Source organism: Calidris pugnax, unplaced genomic scaffold (genome assembly GCF_001431845.1).
Source record: "Calidris pugnax isolate Ruff unplaced genomic scaffold, ASM143184v1 scaffold147, whole genome shotgun sequence".
Taxonomy (NCBI): Eukaryota; Metazoa; Chordata; class Aves; order Charadriiformes; family Scolopacidae; genus Calidris; species Calidris pugnax.
The window spans coordinates 6,574,612-6,599,131 of record NW_015092359.1 but is presented as its reverse complement, the minus strand read 5'-3'; positions in this window follow the sequence as shown (position 1 = coordinate 6,599,131).

Below are 24,520 nucleotides of genomic sequence, written 5' to 3'. Positions count from 1 at the left end.
AACATTGGTGGGTGTCAGAGAACCAACCATTATACTGTTTCAAAAATTCATTCCTAATGCCTCCCCTTCTCTGCCATTTGTTGATGAGCTCTTCCAGGCAGGTTCCTGCAGGCCACAGAGCTCCTTATTCACACTTAACTCCCAAGAGCTGCTCAAATGAAAGGAGGAAAATAAATAAAATTCCAGTCGTTTAGAGCGCAGTTTGCCAAATCAGGCCCTTTCTTGCTAAAAGCAGGGTGTGATGATCAGCCCAGATTTGGATGTTTTCAATCATATAAAATAAAATTCTGTTAGACCCTCACCTAATATACATTCATAAAGTCAATGGCCCCGCTGCAGACAAGGGTCTAGGTAGTAGCTCTGCCCCACTGCTGCTGCCTGCTAATTAGTAGTAAATTTGTGTTCCTTTACAGTCTTTCCGCATTTGTATTTTGTAAATAGAAAGACTGTATTAACAAATAACACTCAAGGAACTGTGTTTTAGTCATGAACATAAACTGTGATGAGTCACACAAAACCCATAATGATGAGAAACCAGCTTGCTTTTCCTGTAATAAAAGCTGACTGCCCAGATGAAGAGACCAAGGCCTCTAACTCATTTGGGTTTGAAAAACCAGAAGTAGGCAATCATGTTTTCCAGCAGATACTGCTCTGGTGCAGGAGAAATATTTGTTGATCTGACTCTAGCTGGCAGCCAGGCAGTTGTTGGGTGTGTACCACACAAAGAATACTTTCATTTTTTGGCATGGTGCAGCATTGCTGAAATACCAAAGACCGTGGCTAATTAAGTGGAGTGATGGAACAGAATGATTTGATGATAAGATTTAATTGGTATGAACAGTCTCATAGACCAGTTATTGTATCTGACTGGGAGGGCCAGACGTTCAGCTGTGCTAAGCATTGCTCAACTGTAGCTGAGGGGGAAAGGGCACAAGGGTGCCCTGTACTCGCTCCCGCTCCCGGGACTGCTCTGCTCAGCAGTTGGGTCTCAGGGCGCAGTTGAGAGTAGATTGTACTAGTCTTCTGGGGCCTCAGTCTGCTGTCACAGTAGCTGAAAACCACCAGGATCAGTCATAACCCCTTGCCCCTGCCATGCCCCCACATTGACTGTTAGGGAATGGGTTTACATGGGAGCTACGCCACAGCAAACCTGCACTGCCCAGAGACCATGCCACCGAGTCAAGCTGCTTCGCAGCAATAGACAGAGCACTGACCAGGATCCAACCATTAACTATGTAAGTAGTGTTGCTTTCAGTTGATTATTTTGATTCTTTCATCATAAGGCTGATTATCTTAACATTCTCAATGGGAAACAGCGCTTGGATAAGCCACTTGGAACCTACAGAATCACAGAATCTTCTAGGTTGGAAGGGACCTTAAAGATCATCTTGTCCAACCGTCAACCTAACTCTGACAAAAATAGACACCCGCACAACAAACAAGGAGCATCATCACTAACCCAGACCTCCCAGCACTACATCAACCTGTCTTTTGAACACCTCCAGGGATGGGGCCTCAACCACCTCCCTGGGCAGCCCATTCCAATGCCTGAGAACCCTTTCGGTGAAAAAATTTTTCCTAATATCCAGCCTGAACCTCCCCTGGTGCAACTTGAGGCCATTTCCTCTCGTCCTGTCACCTGTGACTTGGAAGAAGAGACCGATCCCCACCTCTCTACACCCTCCTTTCAGGGAGTTGTAGAGAGCAATAAGGTCTCCCCTCAGCCTCCTCTTCTCCAGGCTGAATAACCCCAGCTCCCTCAGCCTCTCCTCACAAGACTTGTGCTACAGACCCCTCACCAGCTTTGTTGCCCTTCTCTGGACCTTAATAGAATGATACTTGTTCTGCAGTTTGCCTGACACCAACAAAGCAGGTTTCCCCCAGTATTCTCTCCCTGTACTTCCATGGAAGCTTTCCACAAGTCTCCCAATTGGGGAGGGCTCCAGACTGTACTAAACTGGTAGTGCTGCAGTCTCCGGGGCTACAAAGTCTATTTAAGGGCTCCCATGAGGCAAAAAATCACAAATCAAAGCCATGGAGCAATGATCAGGGTCATAGTAGGACCAGTGAACTGTATTTCCAAGGGGAAGGGCTTGCATTTCAGAACATTCTCCTTCCTTGGACACGGACTGATGATTGCAGCATTCTGTTATAGCTTACTTCCATCTGCTTTGACACATGGCCAACATCAAACAGGCAAGAGAGCCAAGATCCTTCCTAGAAGAGCCTGAAAGATTTCTGCCACAAGGGTACAAAGTATTTGTGTTCAGCGCATGTTTAGGTCACCAAGTCAGGCAACATGATGCACAGAAGAGTGTCACAGGCTTCAGCATCCTTCAGATAAAAGTAGGCATAACTACCATGCTCCAAATCTAGATCTAGAGTACACCAGTCATCTCTGCAACTGCTCTAACTTTTGCTGCAGAAAGAATGAGAAAAATGAAAGTAATTCCCTAATTGTCTCTTCTGCACTTCTCCTCATTGTTTAGCAAAAGCTGTCACGGTTCTAAATGTGGCTTTTTATTTTCCCCATAGAATCTTACTGTGTACAGCAAATCTTAAAACATTGTTTCATAACTCCCTCACATTTGGCCATGGATTCAATGCAAAATGGTCTGGTCAATTAAAAACTTGCAGCAGTTAGGTTATAACAACAGCCATTTGATCTCTTAACACCAAATGTCACTATGTACCAAAACCTATACATAGGAGTTTGCTAACTATTGGCTCTGGCTTTCACTCCTATATGCTAACATTTGGACAAAGATCCTCTGAAGACTCAAGAGTACCAGTTGGCTGAAAGATTTGTATCTATCTGTATTATGACAATTATTTTCCACGTTCTTCTCCTCCACTAGCAGAGAAAAAGAGCCAACAACTGCCAGTCTCTTTCCCCTCCCACCTTGGAGGAAAGAAAGCAAGCATGTGCTGGCTCTTGCTGTAATGTAAAAAAAAAATAAAATTATTTGAATGCCATTGTCCTCCCTCTGCTGCCAGAGACTTTGGAAGCTCAAAAATCTGCCCAATGAGGTTCAGCTTTGCTTCTAGCTTTGTGGTGTCTTGCAGAATTAATCTGCTTCATCAATTAGTAAAGAGAAAGAGTCCTGAGCAAGCAGCCCTTCCTCCTTAAACCAGGGAAAACAGGAAATTGTCCCTCTGCTCAAGGAAACATTTCCCCATCTTTCTCTCTCTTTCAGTTACTGAAATTGTAAAGGGTTTTTTGGAATGATTTTAGCACTGCATAATCTCTGCCCTATTCCCTTCACATCTCAGATTGCTCTGAAATTGCTAACTAGAGAGCCCCATTCTCTGGATTTGAAAATTTGAGCTTCCTCTTAGCCCACAGAAACTGAGCATCTCAGAGTATCAGAGAAGTATTATACTGATTTCAAGTCTATCAGGCTCTGATAGTTGAGAAAAACATTGAGTTCTTAAACAGAGTATAATCTGTTGTGTTTCAAAATGTTTTCTGGCATGAAGATAGTAATTCATGTGACAATTTTTTTTAGTTGAAGACAATGCAGTTCAGCCACAACACACTGGTCTTCAAAAGTGCTGGTACAAACGTGCCACGCTGCCTTCTTGGAATATCCTTTAGTGACAGTGGCAGTCCCTTGAGACCCTCCTGGCACAGACAATGAGGGTGTTGGCTCATCAGCAAGTTGCCTCAGAATAAATATGCATGGAATCAAGCAGTGCAGAATTGCAGCTGCCCTCCAGCAAATTCTTCTTACAAAAATAAGTACAATAATAAGTGAAAATAAGTACAATAATAAGTAACACAGCAGCAGCAGTGTGAGCTGACCTGCTGATAATATAGTGCTACCAGGCACATCAAGGGACACCTTTAATCAGTACTGCTTTTCTAGACAGTCAGCTCACCTGTTACAGATGTGCTTTTGGATGAGTCTTTCCCCCTCGTGTAAGTCTGATTTTATGGAAAACCTAGATCCCCAAACGCCCTGCTTGCAGAGAATAAAACATCAGCCATTATGCTGGCAAAACATCAGCGAGAGGGAGAGAACCTGCCTGAGCAGGTTTTCTAAAATTGGCCTAGACTTGCTCTCATTAACTTGCTTTTAAGGATGGCTGGGAAAAAGGACAAGAGAACGTGTTCTGCCTGCCTTGAGCGGCAGCGAGACAGCCTTTCAGGAGCCCCGTTAGCCTGTGCTCACAGTGCAGAGCCACAGCTAGAGGCACTCAGGAGGACATGCCATTAGTGTCCTGGTTTGAGGTAAAACAGAACTAATTTTCTGTTCAGTAATTTTACTTTTTGAGCTAGGCCTCTCCTAACTAACTAAACTCTGAAATTAACAGCTTATTGTTCAGAAACTGTTCACTCTCACAGTGATAAGACCTGATTATACCAAGGGATGGTGAGCAGAGAGGCCCCTGCTTATACTTATTGCTGTAACAACCAAGGTCAGGCAAATTTGTTATTTGCCCCGTTGGAGGGTCGGAAGCGGAAAAGCGCAGAGGGGTCCCACCTGTGGGGAGGAACAGACAGGAGAGGTGACCCCAAACTGACCAACAGGGTATTCCATCCCATCCGCATCATGCTCAGTATAAAAGCTGAGGGATCAAAAGGGTCAACTCTCTTCCTTCAATGGTCGACGTCCGAGGAGGACCCTGTCTGTCCGTCTGCCTTTGATCCCGATCCGAGCGTTCCTGACTCCAGATCTGGAATCTGGCTCCTGTCCATCCCTGAGTCCAGCCTGGGACTTTCCCCAGTGCCTGCTGGTGACGTGATCGTCATCCTGGGTTGTATATACTGTATACATTTTTATTTTATTTTACTTTTTTTTTCCTTTTCCTTTTTTTTCTATTTCATTATTTATTTATATTTTCATTAAAGTAGTTTAGTCTTTTTCTAAACTCATAATTTTTTTTTATCCCCCTCTTCCTCTCCTCTCTTTTCCTTAGCGGGGGAGGGAGGGGCCATCTGTCGTTCTGGTTGGTCAATTCAGTCTAAACCACGACAATTAGCTAAAGTGGCCACTGCAAACGATTGTCCTCTGACAGCAGAATTCAGTCAAGCTTCCAGTATCTACACATTAAGAATATCTGAAGAAAGGTTCTTGCAATCTTATGGCCTTCAGATGCGTATTTTTTAAAATTCCCCACGTGATAACTCAAAAAGGTTTGTTTTTTACACGCCAGAGGAACAGTTGTTACTTACAGAGTTACTTAACAGCCGGACCCTGCTAGAAGAGTTTTTATAGCTCTTTACTCAGGATGGCAGATAGTCAGAAGGAAACACCGAATGATGTCAGGAGGGTAATTCTTAACATTTACTATTTGTTATAAAGGAGGCAAAAATCATATATGCAGACAGATACTCCCCATAAAGTGTAGTTTGAAAAGTGTATGTTATTTGCTATTTCTGAATATAGACAAACCCCAAAAATATAACTTATAAGCCTATTGTCAAATAGCAACTATTTGACACTGTACACAGCGTGCTCCAGCCAGGTAACGTTATCTAATATCAGAGAAAAAGTTTAAGGATTCTTACCTCTTCCACACGGAGGCCATTGCTGATGGAACTCAGCTGGCAAAACCATCTCAAACTGGTTTCTGAAAATCAGTTCTTTCTGTGCTCTGTAATTCAGTGGAGTACAACAATACGTGTGGGACTCCAAGGATGCTTTAAAATAATAATAAGATGAAATTCCACAAACATAGCTAAACACAATGCTGTTATTTTTACAGTGTTTCTAAAATGCCCCCTCAGAACACTATCCTCAGAACACTGCTGAGCCCGTTCTGACAGCTAATACTACCTTCTGAGGAAATAAATTCTGGGGCTACGTGAAGTCCCAAACTCATTTTAAATCATAGTTATGGGCTGCTCTAAGGATGATAGTCTCATTCAGATGTTTAGAATTTTTTTACTATGGGTCTTTCATGCCAGGTACATATCTACTGCAATACTGGAAGAGGAAGCACAAATTGTTCATACCTGTTTTGTCTTGGTGTCTTTTGCTCCCATACAGTATATTTATTGGCTTGTTCAGCAACCTTACACCGGAGCAAATTAATCTTGGGTAATGTGGTTGGTGGTTATTGTACCAATAGTGAACATGAGCAGCGTTTACTTAGGAGAGCTATAAAGTCTCTGTTGACAATTCTTGTGCGTAATTCTGGCACATCGGTATTAAATATTCCATAAGTATTTGGTCTGAAAGACAACAAAGCAGACAACAAAGCAATTTTTACACCAACACATGTACTCTACTCATTGATAATAGCTAAATGTGTTTACACCAAGAAAATGAAAAAATGTGCCAGTTAAGAAGTCAGCAGGTCCTAGATGATATTATTCACTGCTCTGAAACCAGAACAAGGTTCCAGTGCAGTTACTCTGGTATAATCTGGGTTTACATCTCAGCAAATGCCAAAAATTAGATTCTGTTCTCATTCACATTAAGTTTGTTCCAGTTAATCCCGAATCACACTAGAGAAATCAAGGTCAAGTTGTACAAATAGCTGCAGTGAAAGTGTTAATGTCTTGGTTCTTCTAAATTAAGAATATGACTCATTCGCATCCACTATTTGATCCTGAAGGCACAAACTGATCCGAATTCCTGGACTGGATTGCCTATTTTTGAGATTTTTAAACATTGTTCAGTGATTTATTCCCGATTTAATTATCGGTTGGTTTGTTGGGGTTTTTTTGGGGGGTGGGTTGCTCTTATTTTGGTTGGTTTTGTTTGTGGTTTGTTTTTTTTTCTCCAATCTGGACATTGTGCCAGCTCTCTTAAGTGCTAATGACTTGCTAACAGCCAATCTCAAAGGCTTTGACTATTCTTATCAGCTGCTTTAGCCACTGGTTAGCTGAGGTCTTTACTGCCTCATCAAATACTGTTTTTCTGATTCTGCTTGCCAGCAATTTCTTTGAGTTTATTTTAGTAATCTTTCTCAGAATCCCTCAATTGCCCCTCTGTGACTCTTCCCAGATATTGCTCTCTCAGTCTCCTACTCTTTTTCCTTTGTACTGCCCAATAATGACATCTCTGATCATACTATTGACACATTAATAATATGCAGTTACCATTGTCTTTTCCATCCTTTCCTCTGTAGTCTGTAATTTTGATCCGACCCTCCTTTGCAATAGAAACCAATTAGAAGCAATTAAGTACTTAAGTTACAAAAGGAAATAGTTCTCTATTACAAAACATTCACTCAGCTAGTTCAGTCATTTCAAGGAAATAATGAACTGTACTCGTATTCTTGTATTACAGTGAAAAACAGAAGAGAACTGATACTGAAATATATAGTTGATGTTTAAAAAAAAAAAAAAAGTGCTCTCCAAGACCAAATGCTTTTTTTCTGATAAGAAAGGAAAAGTCTTATGTATGCTCTCACTTGGAGTCAAAAACAAGAAACCAACTTCACAGACCAACAGGTCAGTTTCTTGCCTCAGAATATTTAACTGATAAAAAGCCAATAGAAATTAATGTTGTTAAGTTCCCAACAGCACACTGTCACACTGAAACATCACAGTTAGCCTTATGGCTGTGCCTGGAGAATTGTCATATAAACTAGGTCCTGTGTCACCCAGTATGCAAATATGCAGTGGAAAAGTAGTCTTTCATCTAAAAATCTCATCTAGCTATCAAAGAGGTAATTTCTTCCATAGTCTTTGATGGAAGAGGGGGATCAGTTCTATGAAAAGTTTCCTGTCTACTTTTATTCTACATAGCAATTCTACTTACAAATAAACATTGTTCATTAATAGATTTTATTGGACCGTGTTGGTCCAATTTATTTAGCCGTGTTGGTAACTGTCCACATATAGAAATTTTTCAGGGCCTCAGAAACACAGAATAGTTTGGGTTGGAAGCGACCTTAAAGATTATCTAGTTCCAACCCCCTGCCCTGGCAGGGACACCTCCCACCAGACCAGGTTGCTCCAAGCCCCATCCAGCCTGGCCTTGAACCCCTCCAGGGATGGGGCAGCCACAGCTTCTCTGGGCAACCTGTGCTGGTATTTCACCACTCTCAGAGTAAAGAATTTCTTCCTAATATCTAATCTAAATCTATTCTCTTTTGGTTTAAAACCATTATGCCTCATCCTATCACTACACTCCCTGAAAGAGTCCTCCCCCATCTATCCTTTACTACTACTATAAGGTTACTATAAGGACTCCCTGGAGCCTTCTCTCTCTCAGCCTGTCTTCACAGGAGAGGTGTTACAACCCACTGATCATCTTTGTGGCCCTGCTCTGGACTTGTTCCGAAAGGCCTATGTCCTTCTGTTGTTGGGGGCCCCAGAGCTGGATGCAATACTCCAGGTGGGGTCTCATGAGAGCAGAGTAGAGAGGAAAAATCACCTCCCTCAACCTGCTGGCCACAAAGTGGACGTTCATAGGACATCCTGAAAGACCACTCTGCCATTGCAGGCAAATCTGCCATATGATCCCTTTTATGTATTCACTAAGTCATCCTAATGATAGTTCAGGTTTTGCCCATTACTTCTACTAGTGTCATGCCACAGTCTCACTGCTCAGAAAGTCAGAAGCCACCTCATTTTCAGAGTGATAGATTTCCCTGGGAAAATAAAACCCCAATCATTCTTATTAAAGTATTATCCTGTAGCTAAAATTGGTTGTTCTTCCTGCTATGACCCTGCGAGTTTACCCCCTCAGGTAACAAAGAGAAATACCAACAACATTCTCTAATACTTTTGTTTCTTTTTGAATGGGTTTTCACAAAATGACAAGTTCTCTGGTCTCCCACAGTTGGCTCTTCCATCCTGGAATTATTGTACTCACCCCTACTGAACCTGCTCCAGTTCAACTTCTTGGAACATCTGGTACATTCTCAACTGTCACACAGCACATGGTACAACAGCATTAACACTTCTCTGCCTCTGGGAAGACCTCATACATGCTCCATAGGAGTGGATATTTCTATTACTATAGTCTTCCAGGTCATTCAGCACTCTCTGTTCATCACCCTGACACTCTCTCGAAATTAAGTCTTTTTAAGTAAGCACATTTTCAGTTCTTCCCAGTGTTAATATTGCACATACACACAACCATATGCATGTGCATGAGTCCAGTATGAATCAATTTGATGAACTTTCCCATCTCTAGCCATACAACTCACTGTCTCTGTTCATCGTGTCTTTACCCACTTTCCAATTGTTGAACCAAGGCCCATCTTTTTTAGTTTGACTTGTACGTTCTCATGTTACCCAGGAATTATTGCATCAGTTGCTTGTAAACCAACGTTGATTTGCACTACTATGTTTCTCCTATTTAGAAAATCAGACATATTAACAAAATTGTTAGAAAGTTCAGATTAATCGTTCTTCTCTTTTCCATTTGTTCTAGAGTCCTAAATGAAGTAATAATGAAATCTTGTCACTGGGTGAAATTACCTCATTAAGGGGGAAACTTGTAAGAACACTAGACACAAACCAGTAATTTTAAGATATTGACGACAAGACAAATGAGCTTTTTACTGGAATTCAGACATTTTCATATCAGAAATTCTACACTTCCATTTCAGGCACAAACATATTTTTCTTTGGCGTGTTTTGCCACTGCTGAGGGTAAGCTCTTGCAACCTAAATGCTGAGCATTCGTCAACAATTTCTACACCATCCATATTTCTCAGGCTGCTAAACTTTATGTGTTCCAACTTCTATACATCATGCACATATCTACCTGATTTGATAAAAATGAGTATTCACATTCTTGTCATCTTGCTCTGGGGAGTATTTTTAGCTTTTTCATTTTTTTGTTCATTTACAGTTTAACTGGAGACAGGATGAGGCAAAGCAGGAATTTTGGAATGTTATTAGGTTAATTATTATATTAAGAACCTGGATGTAATATAGGCATTACCTATATTATCTTCACATGGAAAGAAAGGGACCTAGAAGAGGCTGCTCTTTCTTCATGCTCTTGGTTTATAGTTAGTTGTTGTCCGTTGTTCTGCCTTTCCCCCCATAAATTCTGGACACACAGCGAAGTCTCCACAGAGATCTGCGACAAGAGAAGACTTTACCATAGTGGTGGCCACACACTTTCACCAAATAGAAGCTCTTCTCTGCATGCAGTTACTAGATGCATGATTGGACCATGAGGTCCAGCTCACAGGCTAGAGAATTCAGTCCTACTTTGTTGACTCCGTCCTGGTCCACAGTAAATCATTGGGATTGCAGTGATGACTTCTGTGGAAAGCAGAGATAATGAAGTGAAAGAAGCCTGACCAATAATCTTATTAATCTTCCAGCAGGCGTTTTTGGTTTTTGACCTGAGGCTCATCCCCTTGACTGTCTACTAAAGAAGAGTTTTATTATGAAGAAATCTCATGCTACAGTTGTACATGAACACAAAAGGGGCAAAAGAGATGAACGCCTTTATGCCATGTTTGAGCCCTCAGAGTCAGGGCAGTCTGCCCTCTTCATTCTCTCACTCCCTCTTCAGTATCCTTCGCTGGTCCCGCATTGGAAATCCTGACATAACAGCATCTCCAGAAGATCTGGGATTCACTTGTGGACACTACTTGCCGGATTGGGGGATTTATCAGGCCCAAGTTCCCATTACAAAATTAAAACCCGTCTCAAAATAGCAGTATTAGAAGTGGTAGGCAAGACCTCAGAAGGTCAAAACAGGATTATACAGCACGATCTAGACTGACTTGAAATTCATCTACTACATCACCCTGAATATGCGCAGCTACACTTAGTCTGTCATAGTAAAAAAATAAAAAAGGGGTGTTTCCTATACTTTCTAAGGAAAGATTTTCCTAGCCAAAGTTCTCAAATGTAGTTGATTAGTGTGAAGTAATTAGTGTTATTAACGTTTATATTTCTGCCAGAAGAGGTGAGACTGTGGTACTTAGAAAAAACACATAAAAGTTCTTATGAAAACCTAATTTGTGGAAGAAATGAGGGAGGAAGAAGCTTAGTTTTTAATCCTGTAAAGGACTTGCTAATCAAAAAGAAATTCCTTTAGAAGGCTTTCCCAGGAAATACCTTGCTTCATAAGATTAATTTGTATAATGTCCCTATCTTTTGGATTTTTGAAAGCTCTTTGAAACTCTGTTTATCCAGTGTGTGAGTGGCTAAATAAATAAAACAAAATTAAGAGATAAAAAAAGATAAGAAAAAAGGTACAAAAGAGCTAGTTTGGTAGAGGAAGTCCCTTTGAGAAAGACTTCTATAGAAAAAAAACCACCAGACATCCCGGTTACAGACCCCAAAACAACACTCTTGAATTTCGACTTCAGCTCCTAGTTGAACAATAAGGTTTACGGAACAAATGTTTTCTCTTCTGCTTCTTTTTCCATTTCTGTTCAGGTTTTTTGTTTACAAACTGCCTGGCCTGCCACGGCCCAGTTCCATCCCTGGAACCTACAAATACTTCCATTCACATAAGAAAAGCTATTGTAAGTGACAGATCCTTTCCCATATCCCAGTGCTTCTCCAAGACCATTACACCTTCTCAGAGACCTGTTGTAATACCCACAGCCCAAGAAGAAGAACATCCAGGTGAAGTCAGGCTATGACTCTGTGGCCCACACACAGCCAGCCAAGTTCAGGTTCCAGAAGCATTGCAGTTTCTCAAGGAGGCTTAGGGAGTTAGGGAGACAACACTTTGCAGAACTGCTTTGTGTATACACGCCCCTCATGTATCCTGAAGACTCAAGCCTAATCCTGCTCATCCCCAAATATCTTCCATCCCAAGCTCCCAACTCTGCCAGTTAGGTACCCTAATCACTCTCTGCAAGTCACCTCTCTGAGAACTAAGGACCTCTCCAGTAACGATAAGGAGCCCTGAATTAGGAAATGCTCAAGCTCTGCCAGAGCTCTACCCCATAGTGGCATTATACTGCTTCACTTCAGACTAGGCCTGGTGGATGGGAAATCTCAGCAGTCCACTTTGCTCCTGAGGGCTTAAGGCTGGGACCTTGCACTGTCAAGAGCACTTAAAGCAGCCAGGGAGGTGCCCTTCTCTTGTGAAGCATGCAGATCTCCAGGGTATGGCACATGGCACCTGGAAAAACACAGAGAGGGTTTGCAAGCAGAAGGCAATGGGGGATGAGACACAAATGAGACTGAGCCCCATGGAGAAGAGGAAAGTGTGGTCCCTGCGCTGGGGGGCTTCAGCCCAGCTGCTACCTGGGGCACCTTCTCCACGCCTTTCCTCTTGCTCATATCTGCAGTTCATCTTTCCACTTCTCATCATTGCCTGAAACACATCAGTGATTAGTGCAGACCTGGAGATGAGCTCAGCACAGAGCACCAAGCAGAAGCTTCCTATTTGGCTGTAAGGAAACATTTGCTGAATGGGGACAGTTCATGCCAAATGCTGCAATTACGGAGATTGAAGGAACATATATTGAGTGAAACAAATGGCCTTGATAGATTATGCTTCTCCCCCTGCAGCAGTTAGGGATGGAATCTAGGATAATATGCGTGTTTCTTGATCTAACATGCGCTGAGTTGTTTGACCTCACCATTTTCAGTTTCTCTTGCTGGTTGGATGCAATAATACTTTGTAAGGAAGTCACAGAATCACAGAATCTTCATGGTTGGAAGGGACCTTTGAGATCATTGAGTCTGACCATACACCCAAAAAAAACCCCCAACCCCAAAAAAACCCACACCAACACAACACCAAACACAAAACAAAACACCCAACCCAACAATCTCGGGCACTAGAGCATGCCCTGAAGTGCCACCTCTACATGTTTCTTGAATCCCTCCAGGGATGGTGACTCCACCACCTCCCTGGGCAGGCTGTTCCAGGACCTGACCACTCTCTCACTAAAGTAATTCTTCCTGCTATCTAATCTAAGCCTCCCCTGCCGCAGCTTCAGACCATTTCCTCTGCTCCTGTCATTATTCCCTTGGGAGAAGAGACCGACCCCCACCTCTCTACACCCTCCTTTCAGGTAGGTGTAGAGGGCAAGGAGGTCTCCCCTCAGCCTCCTCTTCTCCAAACTAAACATGCCCAGTTCCCTCAGCCTCTCCTCGTAGGACTTCTTCTCCAGACCCCTCACCAGCTTGGTGGGTCTCCTTTGGACATGCTCCAGCACTTTAGTCAGTGAGGTTACCTTCCTGCACTCTGCTCAGCATCACCATCTCGTTAATTCAAAGTAGCGTGTGGGCACTCACAGCCTTGGAAAAGCAACCTATAGAGAGTATTTCTTCTATCATTCCAGTTTACATCAGAAGACACCTTGCTACTGTTTCAGCTCCAAGCAGAAATGAGTCAAAAAGGAAGAAAATGGTCTCCAGCGTAATGTTTCTTACAGCCAGATCCAGCTGCCAGTTCCTCAGCAGACATTTCACTGTGACTGACCCATGACAATCCACCCTCAGTTTGCATTACCCTTTTGGAGGCTGCTCCTCCTGTGACTGGACAACTGTAGTCAGTACTTCCTTCAGAACCTTCACGTAGAGAAATAACTTATCTGAAAAGGGGGGGGGGAGGGCAGTAAGTTTAAGTTCAAGAGAAAAAGAGAATCATCAATTTCATTAACAGCCCACCAAAAAAAAAAAACCCTGGTAAATTTTCTCAGTAAAGATAACAGCCCTAAGTCAAACTTTCCTGTCCACTTTTTCCCACAAACACATCTTAAAAAAAATACAATCATAACCTAAGGGGTAATACTTCTCAGGTTTTCACAGGTGTGTGAGGGCTTGGGTTTTTTAATTTACCGCCAGCATCTGAAGAAAATGGCCAGTGATGAGTCACCCTTACCTGATCACGGGTGGATTTAAGTTCTCTCAGAGACAGAGTTGTTCCCCTCCGTGCAGAATCACAACTGGAAGGTTTACCAGAGCGTACGTGGGTGCTCTGCAGAAATCAGCACTGTGTATGAAGGCACGGAGAGAATTGTGTACTGTATCTATACCGAGAATTAAAAATAAAAAAACTTTCTAAGCTTGGTGTCCTGTGGAAGGATGTAGTGATTCTGGTTTCCTGAAGAGGAGGCAGAATCCCAATGAGGTGACACACTGGGCTTCCACTTGTTTGTTGGTCAGAGCCAATTGGCTCTGAAAGGACTGTCGGATGCGTTCACAGAGGGATTTAGTGGGGGCTTCAGGGAAGGAGCTAGAGGTGGTTAGGGAGGGATAACTAAGTTTCAGAACCCTAATAACACTATTTACTATTTACTGTAAGAGTGGGTGGAAGAAGAAATAAGATTGGTTCGTGTAATTTTGTTTTCTTGGATTCAACTTACTCAACTCTGACCTTAAACTGATTGGTCATATCTGAGATTCAATTTCCCTAAGCCTGTGAGTGCACAACTTTTTTTTAATATTACAATTTTCTTCATAATGAAAGAGAAGAGCAATTTGAACAGATGAAAGACTACTACATCTCTATGTTAAAAAAAAAAGTCACAAGCTTTATGGAAAAGCTTTCAGATTCAAGGAAGCTAGTTCTAATCAATAACTGACAGTTTCACTCCTTTTGATTGTACTTAAAGCCTGCCTTCTTAATTTGTAGCAATGTAAAATACACTTTTCAAATCTCTCCTTGAAGAGTAGGCTAGTCCAGAGCTACCTTTTATCTTCCCATATAGTTGTGGCATGTGTTTGGCCGTGGTGATACCCACGTCAGCATTTTCCTTATGAACTGGATATTCAAACCATTTGCAATTTGCCATTACAACTTGCCTCCATTTGGAGTGTGTTCTCCAAAGCCTTCCTCTGCAAGAAATGCAGCACACATTGTGCCCTGAACAAGGGGGATCAGATGTGCTGACCCAAGCAAAGCTCCTCTGCACTAGCATTTTCTTTCTTTGAGAAGGATAATGCAAAGATAAAGACTATATTAAATATACCTGTATAGGAAGGGGTTTTTGAAGTGGAAGAGTATATTGGAATTGACAAGTGCAGCCCCAGCTCTACCTCTGGCTTCTATTTTTTTACTCACGTGTTTATTTTATTAGGCACTTTCTCTTTTCTGGCTGCCTGGGTAATGCAATCCCCAGTGGTGTTATGCTGTCAGGAAGTATCACCCCCAAGTGTCCAACGGAGTGTGGCTGTTGAGGCAGGACTTCTGAGCCATTCCAACCACAGCACAAGCAGGAGCCATTAGTGATCACTATCAGCTAAAAGGGAATAGCTAGGGGAGAGGAGGGAGGGAGGGAGGGAGGGGGGAAAGATAAGGCTGTTCCTGGATTAGCATTATACAGGGAGTTGTATCAATGGTGAAAGCCTGAAATAAAATGGAAAGGCGAATCCCAGAGGGACAGAGGAGAGCTACAAAGGTTTCTGGGAGTTAGTAAGACTATAAAACTGCAGCTGACCTCACACTCGAGGGAATAAAAAAAAAAAAAAAAAAAAACAATCAAACAAACTGCACTGAATGGACACTTTTAACCTAGACCATTTCAGTGGTATGAACTATACAGCAAGGAGTCACCATCCCTGGAGGTATTTAAGAAACGTGTAAACATGGCACTTCAGGGCATGCTTTAGTGCCTGAGATAGTTGGTTTGTGTCTGTTTGTGGGTGGGTTGTTTTTTTGTTTGTTTGTTTGTTATAGGGATGCGTTCACAGAGGGATTTAGTGGGGGCTTCAGGGAAGGAGCTAGAGGTGGTTAGGGAGGGATAACTAAGTTTCAGAACCCTAATAACACTATTTACTATTTACTGTAAGAGTGGGTGGAAGAAGAAATAAGATTGGTTTGTGTAATTTTGTTTTCTTGGATTCAACTTACTCAACTCTGACCTTAAACTGATTGGTCATATCTGAGATTCAATTTCCCTAAGCCTGTGAGTGCACAACTTTTTTTTAATATTACAATTTTCTTCATAATGAAAGAGAAGAGCAATTTGAACAGATGAAAGACTACTACATCTCTATGTTAAAAAAAAAAGTCACAAGCTTTATGGAAAAGCTTTCAGATTCAAGGAAGCTAGTTCTAATCAATAACTGACAGTTTCACTCCTTTTGATTGTACTTAAAGCCTGCCTTCTTAATTTGTAGCAATGTAAAATACACTTTTCAAATCTCTCCTTGAAGAGTAGGCTAGTCCAGAGCTACCTTTTATCTTCCCATATAGTTGTGGCATGTGTTTGGCCGTGGTGATACCCACGTCAGCATTTTCCTTATGAACTGGATATTCAAACCATTTGCAATTTGCCATTACAACTTGCCCCCATTTGGAGTGTGTTCTCCAAAGCCTTCCTCTGCAAGAAATGCAGCACACATTGTGCCCTGAACAAGGGGGATCAGATGTGCTGACCCAAGCAAATGCACTAGCATTTTCTTTCTTTGAGAAGGATAATGCAAAGATAAAGACTATATTAAATATACCTGTATAGGAAGGGGTTTTTGAAGTGGAAGAGTATATTGGAATTGACAAGTGCAGCCCCAGCTCTACCTCTGGCTTCTATTTTTTTACTCACGTGTTTATTTTATTAGGCACTTTCTCTTTTCTGGCTGCCTGGGTAATGCAATCCCCAGTGGTGTTATGCTGTCAGGAAGTATCACCCCCAAGTGTCCAACGGAGTGTGGCTGTTGAGGCAGGACTTCTGAGCCATTCCAACCACAGCACAAGCAGGAGCCATTAGTGATCACTATCAGCTAAAAGGGAATAGCTAGGGGAGAGGAGGGAGGGAGGGAGGGAGGGGGGAAAGATAAGGCTGTTCCTGGATTAGCATTATACAGGGAGTTGTATCAATGGTGAAAGCCTGAAATAAAATGGAAAGGCGAATCCCAGAGGGACAGAGGAGAGCTACAAAGGTTTCTGGGAGTTAGTAAGACTATAAAACTGCAGCTGACCTCACACTCGAGGGAATAAAAAAAAAAAAAAAGACTATCAAGAAGGGAGTGTCTTGGAAATAGGCATATAGGATATGACAACTCTAATCTGGGGCAACAAAGGACAGAAAAGAATGGAAGCAGCTCAGTGTAGACAAGCCCGTATATATTCCTTGCACTTCATGCTGCAGCTACTGCCAAGAGGCAGTTCAGCAACATACTTCAGAGGACTCCTAGAACTGCTTAAGGTGATTCAATTTTTTAAGTTGCTCCACTTGAAACTGCGGTTGTCAATATCATACATCCAAATATACAGGGCTTGGGTGAAGGAAAATGGTAACTAAGAAACAGAAGTCTGAAATTCCATCTTGGACTAAGAATAAACACCTCTCCAACAGACAGATGGATGGCAGCTCAGATGTCCAAAACATTAAAAAAGAAAGAAAAAAAGATGTTTGAGGAAAAATAAATAAGTGGGAAAGTGTGAAGCAGTAAATTGGTAGGATTTCTCTCACTGAGACAAGCATTATCTATAGCAATTGTGACATACAGAAGCACAGCCAAAGAGTCCATGATCATTGAGCAGCAAGTACTACATTACTAATCGAGGCAAAAGATACACTGATACTAGGGGTGGCAGCATCAGTAAAGAGGTTTGCTTTAAAAGATCCCTTTACCTATTTTTCTAATAGTTAGCAGGGAGATTTCTTTTTCATTCTGAATACTTGTTTCAATTGCATTAATTTAGCGGTCACTTTTAGGTTATTTTCAATCTCTGAAGTATTTTTCTCATAGCTGCAAGTCTTTGATTTCTGGTTATTTTGTTTACTATCTGAATTAAAGCACGTTTTTAAAATTCAGAGAGTATTTTCCATTACTTCTCTATTAGATGCATCAGGTTTTCAGTACGAAATAATGTACAGCTGACATCTCATCTGACTATTTTGGTGAATACGAGCATCTAAGGTTAAGCCTGCCTCCTAGTTTCCAGAAGTTAATGCCTCCTTTATTGCAGTAGCAGCAGAGAAAAAAATCCATTTTTTTTCTCTTTCGATTTGCAGTGATGGCAGGAAAGATAACACGTTAGTGTTAAGGTTCTTCAGAATTGATAACTTTGTAGCATTTTTAGTGAAATAGCCTTGGTTCTGCAATCCCTCTCCTTTAGACCTCTAGTTGGGGCTGGGGTGGAGGGAAAGCACATCACCTAGAAACAGAAGGTGAAATTTTGCACTACTGACATGAGAGGGGCTCGTTAGGTGTACAACAGCAGAGTTCTTCCCATTCTCTTTAACCCAACACTGCATTTGGAGATACAACACTGAAATGATTAACAAGCCTTTGTACCAGACACTAAAATAGTTCAGAGCATTTAGTCGTATCACAAACTGTCTGAAAGGGTAAAAGCAGTCACTGCAACCCTCTCGGCATGTGTACAGAAAACATTTTGCAGATTTACTTCAGTATTAGATAATGTAAGAAGCAAAATAAGCACTGCAGGCCTTTTTCATTAAGATCTACCCTTTCTGCCTGGCTGGAAACCTGCAAGCATTTCTCATAAGCAGAACTGTCACCTCGGTATTTTCAGAACAATTAAGTCAGTTCATTCAGAGTATGTGTGCATTTTAAAGGTAGCTTGAGCAAGCCAAAAGTTTCAGAAGTTGTGGCTCACTATTTCTGTCCCTTCTTTTTCTTTTCTTTTTCTCCCCAAAATATTACAGAACTTTCACTGAAGAGAAGGGCAGCTCAAAACTGCAACATTTCCTACTGCCCAAAGGGTACATTTTATGGCTAGGTCAGAACAAAGTTGTTATTTCACAAATAATTTCTACAAATAATTGTGTGCAGAGCTGTAACACTCTGCTCACAAAAAATCTCAAGAGTCTTAACACCATAAAAACGAACTATTATTTATTCTACAGGAGAAAGAGTGGTCACATAAATAGAACCTAAAGTGCACCTATGTGCTATTTAAAGAGAGATGATGCAAGATCACCAACATTTTACAGGTACAGTGACATACCTCTGTACCCATTAAGTACAAATATATAATATTTCACTCAAGCTTCTGTGTATGAACGTACTATGCTCTATTCCTAACTTGGGCCTTGGTGCTGAGTGACCCTCACTCCCAAAGTTTAAGAGTTACAAAGGTGAAAAGATCCCTTTTTAAAGCTGAAATGACTATCTAAATCAAAAAAACTTTTAACCTTCCTGTGCCTTGGTTTCCACACATCTGGCAAATCATACTTCCTACAAATCACACTTCCTACCTCTGATAAAGTAGTTCTGTGACTGGAAGTTGAAAGGCATCTTCATCTGGTGGTTCTAGGCAGGAAAGCTTTGGGAAGGCATGAAGCGTAAACCACTGCATGCTTATCTGGATCCAGCAAACTTGAAGAGCTAAGAGTCTAGAGGAATCAAAAAAATGCATTTTCGGTTTGAGAAATGTCAGCTTTGGACCAGATTAAATGTCATATTACTGAAAGACCGAAGGTAGAAAATGGGTCCTTCCTTCATCAGCAGTGCTGAATTTCAGTTCTGACTACTTTAAACAGTAGAATGTAAAGAATTCAGTGGGTTTAATGGATTTGCCTCAGACAAAAGTGTTGTTACAACTGTTAGTATCATATCTTAAGAGAAAGCACAACCCCATCAATGACTCTGTGCCTACAATTCAGTTTAAAACCATAGAAATAGTTTCTTCCTTCTCACAGGCACATTACTGACTGTGAGATTATACTGTCTGCATAATGAATTCAAGTAATCAGCATTATGGTATTCAGGCTATGGCTTAACTGTGATAAATAGTGCCTAAATCCTATTCATCTTGGTATATCACTCATTCTTTGCAGTACACATTACTATTTAGTCATCATTTTGTTTTGAAAGTGTCAGCAAACTTAGATAACCGAACAGGTTTTTTTTCTCTCTGAGTTATATAGTGGGTCATTAATTAGTTTTAACTTGGTGTGCAAATTTTTTGTCTGCCTATTTCCTGACTGCAGACATCGTCATTGCTGATAAGAGATGTTATTCTTATAGCCCCCTGTCTGGAGATACACATCACAATTCATGTGTATTTTCCTACCTGGTACTAAGATTTCTCCCCTTGATTGAGCTAGCCGCTCAGCAGTACACGAGCTGTACAGCTCACTAGTGTATGACACAGAAATTTTATGAAACTAGTTGTTTTTAAACAGGGAAAAAATACAAAACATCAGCAACAGTTTTTCAAGATTCATAGTAAGTCTCAAATAGCTCCAGCCGGGACCTGCACAGAGCACCCAGACGCTGCCATCCAAACAGGTGATGCTTTTAACCGTTGATACATTATTTTGATCCCTTTTCATGCTCCAAACGTTATCTCCTGAGTTTTGCTCCTGAATGCCTTCTCGAGACCGTGAACTCCTTCAAGCTAGGACCTCTTCTACTGAGACCCTCTTGCCCAGGTAGCCCTTTTCTGTTCATGCTGCTCACCACCTGGTTTTCAGTGATGCCATCGACTGCAGCTCCAAACAACCCCAGGGAAATTTCTGCATGTGGAGCTTTTTCAGAGGTTCAGTTTCTGCACTCTTCCTCCTCTATTTACCATCTCTCTGCCTCAGCTGCAATTGTAATGTTATTACTATTAATGCCCCCCACGGTTGTATGTACGCAATTATGTCTGCTCCCACTCTTTGCAGAACAACTTAATCACTACAAATTAGAAGTTGCTTGTTTGCTTGGGATAGCACAGTAGCTGGTGTTTTCAAGTGATGAACTTCATGCAAGAAAGTTCAGGCTTTTCTAATGTTCCTAAAGCCACAGTGATACTTCTTTAAGCAGAAGGAAACAAAGCCAGTACCAACTGTCCCATTAACACTGCATTTCCTCGCTTGGTTGTGTTCCTCCAGTTGCATGACCAATTACTGTTCTCACTGAAATCCATGGCAGCACTCCAATGGAACATAAGTTAGTGCCTTCAAGGACAGAACTTGTATCTCTCCATAGTTCATTTTGTTATCTCCCTGCGAAATCCCTGGGGATTCCAGGTATTCCTCTAATTCAGCCTGGGTTTAGAGTACTGTAGATGTCAGATCCAGAAGAGAATTGGTCTCAAAAAGCCTAAAGGGCATTGTTCCTTTTTTTTTTTTCTGGAATAAACAACAGTGCATGATGCATAAAATTTACTTCTTGACACTGATCAAACGTCTATGAATCAAAAACACCGCTTAAAGCCTTTAGCCCTGCAAACAAATTTGTGTTTCTAGCTGGTTGCGCACATCTCATAAGTTTCTACTGCGAAAAAGATCTTCAGAAAGCATGGTGTTGTCCTACCGTCACATTCAGGAACAACTCAAATGCAGGAAGAAATATATCAAGACTTTCCTATTTCTAAAATAGAGGACTCACAGGCTTTAGTTAACAGAAGCTATTTGCAGTTACAAAAGAGCCCACAGTGCCTTTTCAAACATCAGATCTCTGATGATATTGGGCCAATCTTCTCACACTCCTCCACTAATGCTGTTTAGAGTTTAATTCTTCATGCTGCTACCTTCTAACATAAAGGCAATTACATTTCACAAGTGATTTATGAACTGATTAATTGGAAAATATTTTTATGTATATTAACTATTAAAGTAAAATCACTGAATTGTGCAAGACAACTAGTACCCTCATAATTACTTAAGCCACTCTTGAATTTGGACTAGTAAAACTTTTCAATGCATCTCTACAGCCCTGAGGTTGCTCTTTTTTTGATCTTCCAATTCAGCATTTCAATTTTCAGCATTACGTCAGTATTGGTATCAAATAAACTGGGGCAAGCAGTTATTTAAATCTGTGCAATGTGCTTCGGTTTTGATGCAGAAATAACTTCTGACTCTTTAATACTAATACTTATGCCCCACGACACAAGATACTCTGAGCAGCACTGAAAAATACTGTAGAAATTCCCATTTACAGTAGTGACATTGTATAAACAGACTTTAAAAAAATTAAAGCACACACCAATTTTTCCTCTCCTCTTTCACTATAGTGTCCCCTTCAAATTAGAGTACCTCCAGTGGGTAGTATTATGTAGCTATGCATTAATCAGTAAGCTCTCTTGACTAATCCAGTTCATTCTGTCTAGTAAGAGGATTGCAGCAGCAAACATGCACACAGTTTTCTAAGAAGAAAACAAGCCAAGAAAGGGAGCTCCAGCGGATATTAAGAAAATACAAAGCGACAGATTGGTGTCACGTAGAGAAAGTAAGGCAGAAAACACTACCATGCTTTTCTCTGTATGAAGGCTCAGGAATGAGTAGGTAGAGCAGCACATTCCTATGGTGCATTACAACATTAGAAGTATTGAGAGGAAATAGCATAACAAAAGATTACATCATTCCCAATGAGGCAGAATGTTCTTATTCAGTTTGCTGTTCAGGGAAGATTTTTTTTTTATTATTTTTTAATCAAATATAAACAAACCCATACATTTTTTTAAATTGCCTGGTCATTTAGGAGTTAAGCTCCAATTTTAATTAACACATTAAGGTTTAACGATGTGAACTTTCTTAAATTACAGTAGAATACAAGTCAGGCAAAAAGTTTTCTCAAGAAAGTCAGCGTTGCCCAAAATTCACAAATAACTTGGAAATAGTGGGAACAAACTTTCAGAAGTCTCAGCCCTTTTTAGATAGGTAGGAACTGTTTTCACCTACAGCCAGAATGCAGCTGGTCTATACATCACTTTTCTTGCTGCACTGCATTTTTTAACAATAAATAAAAATAAAAATAAAGGATATCCACAATTATAACTGAGTGAAATTAGTATGTAGCAGAAAAGGAAAAAGCTATCAACTTAGTTTTGATGTCTATTTATCCACCTGTTCTTGCCCCTTGTTTTCTATCTTACCATCAGAATTCTTTGGATCCTCAAAAATCAATGATGTTTTCATTAAATCTAGAGATGCTGCTTTGCTGTTCTGTATACACTGAATTTCCACAAACTGGATGGTTTTGGACTCATGATACTTTAACAGAATCTAAGGACTAAACAAAATAAGAAGATTAATGCAGGCAGAGCAAGACAATACTTCATTAGTTGCAGTAGCACAGCGATGGGACTTGCAGCAGAGAAAAATACTTCTAAGCAACCAAATTCTACAGAGGGCTCCAATCTCCCCAAATGTGAATGTGTCTTGCCCAGACTCATCCAGTCCCTCTCACAAGCTCTTCACCCAGCTTCAGAACCACTGAACTCACCAGCACATTGGCCAGCCTCCCTTGCCTACCCAGGAAGCTGGCAGATGGAAGTTACCACTACCTCTTCTTGTGCCACAGGCTCACCACGAAGCTTTGACCTGCTCCAACGGCAGGACTGCATCCTGCCTCCATCTGAAGGACCTTTCAGACAGAGAACAGAAGTTACTTTGAACAGTCTTTGGATATCTGTCTTGGAAAAAGTCACTCAAGTCACAAAAAACAAAGTGGTATCCTTTCCCTTATAACAGCCTTTTCAGGAGAGCAACAATGACACCCTGTCTTCTAGACTACTTTTTTTCAACATGGTTTTTGACAACACCATCTCATGTAAGCTCCTTACAAACTTCAGTCTATTCTTTTTCTTGCAGTCAGTGCAAGCCTCCATTTTGTGTGCAGCATATTCCCAAGAAGATACAGGATTGCTTACATTTTGCTGATGATCACCTGGGCGAGAGTCCTACGAGCTTGTATTTACACACAAGTAAATGTAAATGTAATTCAAACTTCATGCAAATCAAACATTTCCCTGAGCATAAAACAAGTTGCTTCTCAAGCCAGCTACATACCCTGACAAATATAGGATCCTAACTGTACTGCAGGTATTCACATGAATAAAACATGCAAGAACAGTTAAGGACAGATACACAAAGTGTATCTATTTTAGTTTTGAATGTCAAAACCACTCAGAGCTAAACTCGGGAGACAACTTGCATTTATTTTTTTGCTTCTTGTCATATCACCGATGTGAGGAAAGTAGATGTTGAAAATAGAAAACATCAGTATTGCTGACTCGCAAACAAAGAGGAAGGTTATAGAGGTATTCCAGAATCAACCTTTTCAGACAGGCTCAAAAGCAGCAAAAAAGCAGAGGCTGAGTGCTATTGCACAAATATAGATAAAATCCTTGTGACAGACTCAAAAGAGATCTGGCCTACAGAGATCACAGGAATTAGATTTGCGTTGTACCATATTAGAAATAACTCCTGACAAAAAACTTCTTGGTCAGGAAAAGCATTCTAAAATCCTTGGTGTAGTGCTCATATCGAGACTTCAAATATTATTTTTTTTGTTTTCAATATGTGAGAAAGAGCCATATACAGGTTTCTTCTTCTTTCCACCTTCTCAGAGTTCTCTACCTGCCCATTTTCTCTCCCAAGAATCACAGAATCACAGAATCTTCTAGGTTGGAAGGGACCTCAAAGATCATCTTGTCCAACCATCAACCTGACTGACAAAAATAGACACCCACACAACAAACAAGAAGCATCACCATCACTAAACCAGACCTCCCAGCACTACATCAACCCGTCTTTTGAACACCTCCAGGGATGGGGCCTCAACCACCTCCCTGGGCAGCCCATTCCAATGCCTGAGAACCCTTTCGGTGAAAAAATTTTCCCCAATATCCAGCCTGAACCTCCCCTGGGGCAACTTGAGGCCATTTCCTCTCGTCCTGTCGCCTGTGACTTGAGAGAAGAGACCGACCCCCACCTCTCTACACCCTCCTTTCAGGGAGTTGGAGAGAGCAATAAGGTCTCCTCTCAGCCT